We start from the raw sequence: 4791 nt of genomic DNA on the forward strand, positions 1-4791 counted from the left end.
CGTGTCGCCCCCGCCCATCGTCCGCCATCGGGCCCACCAAGGCGCTTACAGACACCATGGCCACACAACGCAGGAGGGATCTGCGGTAGAGGTAAGGCCTAGAGCAAGTCGGAGCGTCCGTGGTCAGGGCCGCGAGCCCGCGCTGCCCCGGGCTCGCCATCTCCGGCCACACTGGGCTTAGCTAGGGATCTAAAAGGCCCTGTGCGGCTCCCAAGTCAGTGCCTCCCCTCAGGCCGAGACCAAGGGAGGCAGAGACTGGGACGGAGGTGCCGATCAAACAGCACCTCCCAACCAAAGAGCCAGCATCACGCCGCTGGCTCGGCCCGCCACAATCACTCCCACACCCGCGTGGAAACCCCAGCAAGGGGAACACGCGGGCACGCGCCCGAGCCTGCCCGCCCCCACACGGCACGCCGTGGGGTGGGGGCGACGAGGCACCCGTCCCCCGCGAGGGGGACGGGCACGCCTCCCTTACCGACTCGACCCCCCGCTTCTCAGACACACCAGCGCAGCGGTCACCTGAGGAGGGCGACGGGAACAGGGAACGACACCGCCACTCGGCCTCGGGCGCCTGAGGGACGACCTGGAACACTCCAGGGGCACCGCCAACGGCCGGGGGAGCGCGCTCACGCGTCCAAGAAGGCGCGCGGCGCGGCGGCAACACGGCCCGCCCCACCGTGGGGAGGGCCGCCCGCGAGACACAGCCAAGAGGCACAGGCGGAGCATCCGCCGCGTCACGGAGACCCCGACACCGCCCACGCCACAAGGCACGGGGCGGGGGAGCGAGGTCGGGCCGGATTCCGCACCCCTGCCACCTCCCACACGCCACTCGCAGCGGGGGAGAACGGGCGAGGGGGCCCGCGGGCAGAGCGAGAAGAGCGGTCCCGTTCGCCATGAACGTCCGTCCCTCGTCTGGCACGGCTTAGGCCCGGCCCGGGAGAGCACAGCATCACCACATCGATCAGCAGCATAACGCGAGGGATCCCCGAGCAAGGGAAGGCCGGCGAGGACAGCCAGCGGAGGAGCCTGCTTCAGCCTCACCGGCCCCCCTCCTCCTCTAGCAAGCGCGGGCGACGACCCCAGGACGAGAACGCCTGACACGCACTGGCACGGAGCCGGCGGGACGGGGTAAGTCGCGACCGCACCCGGGTGCCGGCGGCAGGGAGTGCACGTGGTAGAGGACCCCGCGCCCCTAACCCCGCCGCCCTCGGGTACCAGAGACCGGAGGTGGCACCACGGTCGCGGGGACGCCTGGAACGCACAAGAGCCGGCGCGCAGGCCCCAGCGGGCGGCTCAAGCGGCGGGGGTGGAAACGGGCGTCCGATTCTCGGCCAGAGCCCGGAGACCTCCCCGCACACGCATCCAGGCACCCGGAAGCTCTCGGGCGACTGTCACCCGAGCAGAGCGTGTCAGCACTTATCTGGCGGCACAAAACCACCCATTCAGGGGCAAGAATCGCCGCGCCCGGAGACGGGGCCCACCCACGGATCACGAGGGGAACCCCTGGATCACGGCCACGGCCACCAGACCCCAAGCACGACCCCATCGCCACCAGGCCCGGAGCTCCCGGGGCCATCTGGTCGACCCCAGAAGCGTGGCGGCAGGGGGAGCCGGGGACAGCCTCCCCGGGCCGCCCGCGCGGGCCGGGACCGGTCGGTCCCTCCCTCTGAGTCGCCGGGTCAGGACTTAGAAAAGAATTCCACGGAGGAGCCTCCGGCGACCGGGCCCGGGGCGGGACCGTGGCTCCCGTCCCTCAGCCGGGGCTCCACCTACGCCTCGAGCCGGCCCCCTCCCACCTCCGGACAAAGACGCGACCCGCGAAACTCGGAGAGAGAAGTCCGGTCCGACGGCCCGGACCCACCCCGGGCACGCGTCCCGGCCGGGGACGCCCTCCCCGGCCCGCCCTCGAGGGCTCCCGGGGCCGGTCCACGCTCTTCTCCAGGGCGGGACTTGGACAAAAAACTGCCACGGAGGAGGAGGCATCCGAGGACCGGGCCCGGTCCCCACCGCCAGAGCCGGTCGACTCGGAAGACCAGTGGGGAAAAGGCCAGCCCGGCGGCCGAGCCCGTCGCGCCCTCCACGGGCCTCCCCCGCAAGGCCCCGGCCGGTCCCCCACCTCCGGAGCGGGGCGCGGAAAGGGGATCGGCGACGCGGAAGGCCCGACCACCGGGCCGCCCTCAGGACGACGGCCGGGCACGGGACGAGTTCCCTCGCCCGTTCCCCCGCGGCGGCCCCCCACCCCCTCCCGGGGACGGAGGGGCACCGGCGGCTGCTGGTCGACCCGTCCGGGAGGCCCCACACCCCGGCCGGCACCGGGCGGCGCGGCGACAGCCACCTCCCTCAGTAGCCTGCACCTCCAATCTCCGGCGAGCGGGCGTCGCGCTCACGCCCCGGCGCCACCGGGCCAGATCCCGCCAGCGACGCCGGCCTCCCGGGACTCTGCCTCGGTCACCGCGGCCGAGTCCCGTCCCTTGGCCCGCGTCGCCGGAGCTCCGGAGGAAAGAGACGATATAAAAGCGGCCGCCAGGTGGCACCCGGCGACCGGCGACCGCCTCAGCGGGACGGAGCCGGAGCGCGGGCCCGCCGGGGAGCACAGCCGGGCCGCCGGGCCGCCAGATCCCGTCCCGGCGCCCCCTCGGACCCAGCCTCCCGGCCCAGCTCGGCCCCGGGGCGTCCGCCCGCGGGCTCGCGGCCGCCAAGGCGCAGCCCCAGCCGCAGGAGGGGGACCCGGAAAAGGTTTCTCGGGCGCTCACCGGGAAGGGGACGGGGAGAGTTCCCCCAGAGAGGCCAGGGGTCGGCCCGGGCCGGGCTGAGCCGGTGCGGCCGGGAGGCCGCCGCTTCCCGGAGCGGCCGGAGCGCCCCCGGGGCTCCCGGGAGGACTTAGAAAATCAGGGCGGGCGGGGACGGTCAAACCGAAACCAGGCACGTCATCCGAGAAGGACCGTGATGACGGGAGGAGGAAAGCTTTCAAGCGCAGAGGGTCTGTCGAAGGCAGGCGGAGAGTCTACCCGCTGAAACGGACGAAGATGGGAAAAAGAGGCTAGCTGAGGTGCCGACATTTAAGGAAATTAAAAAAAAAAAAAAAGCACGAGGGCGTGGAGAACTGGGGGAAAATCAACACTGAGAAATCTACCCTCTGAAACTGACGAAGATGGGCAACAGGGGCTAGCTCGGGTGGCAATCTTTAAGCAGAACACACACACACACACACACACACACACACAAGCGCGTAGAGACCTGGGGAAAAAGCAACGCTGAGAAATCTACCCTCTGAAACTGACGAACATGGGCAACACAGGCTAGCTCAGGTGGCAATCGTTAAGCAAAAAAATAAATAAATAAAATAAAAAACTACAATGGCGAGGAGACCCGGTGAAAAAGCAACCCTGAAAAAAGGTACCCTCTGAAACGGAGGAAGCAGGGCAACAGAGCCTAGCTCAGGTGACAATATTTAAGCCAAAAAGAAAGAAACAAAGAAACAAGAAACAAAGAAAAGAGCAAGGGAGTGGAGACCTTGGGAAAGAGCGATACTGAAAAATCTAGCCTCTGAAACTGACAAAGATGGGCAACACACGTTAGCTCAAGTGCCAATCTTGCAAAGAAAACACACACACTCACACACACACACACACTGAGGGACGTGGAGACCTGGGGAAAAAGCAACACTGAGAAATCCACCCTCTGAAGCTGACGAAAATGGGCCACAGAGGCTAGCTCAGGCGGCAATCGTTAAGCAAAAGAAACACACAAGGGCGTGGAGACCTGGGGAAAAAGCAACACTGAGAAATCCACCCTCAGAAACTGAGAAAGAAGCGCAACAGAGGCTAGCTCAGGTGGCAATCGTTAAGCAAAAGAAACACACAAGGGCGTGGAGACCCGGGTAAAAAGCAGCACGGAGAAATCCACCCTCTGAAACTGAGGAACATGGGCAACAGACGCTAGCTCAGGTTGGAACCTTTAAGCAGAAAAGAAAGACACCAGGGCGTGGAGAGCTGGCGAAAAAAGCAACACTGAGAAAACTACCCTCTGAAACTGAGAAAGAAGCGCAACAGAGGCTAGCTCAGGTGGCAATCTTTAAGCAAAAGAAACACACAAGGGCGTGGAGACCTGGGGAAAAAGCAACACTGAGAAATCTACCCTCTGAAACTGATGAACATGGGCAACAGAGGCTAGCTCAGGTGGCAATCGTTAAGCAAAAGGAAAACACAAGGGCGTGGAGACCTGGGGAAAAAGCAACACTGAGAAATCCACCCTCTGAAGCTGACGAAAATGGGCAACAGAGGCTACCTCAGGTGGCAATCATTAAGCAAAATAATAAAATAAAATAAAAAACTACAATGGCGAGGAGACCCGGTGAAAAAGCAACCCTGAAAAAAGGTACCCGCTGAAACGAGGAAGCAGGGCAACAGAGCCTAGCTCAGGTGACAATATTTAAGCCAAAAAGAAAGAAAGAAAGAAAGAAAGAAAGAAAGAAAGAAAGAAAGAAAAGAGCAAGGGAGTGGAGACCTTGGGAAAGAGCAATACTGAAAAATCTAGCCTCTGACTGACAAAGACCTGGCAACACACGTTAGCTCAAGTGCCAATCTTGCAAAGAAAACACACACACTCACACACACACACACTGAGGGACGTGGAGATCTGGGGAAAAAGCAACACTGAGAAATCCACCCTCTGAAGCTGACGAAAATGGGCCACAGAGGCTAGCTCAGGTGGCAATCGTTAAGCAAAAGAAACACACAAGGGCGTGGAGACCCGGGTAAAAAGCAGCACGGAGAAATCCACCCTCTGAAA

This window comes from Equus caballus, unplaced genomic scaffold (genome assembly GCF_041296265.1).
Source record: "Equus caballus isolate H_3958 breed thoroughbred unplaced genomic scaffold, TB-T2T unassigned-0002332, whole genome shotgun sequence".
NCBI lineage: Eukaryota > Metazoa > Chordata > Mammalia > Perissodactyla > Equidae > Equus > Equus caballus.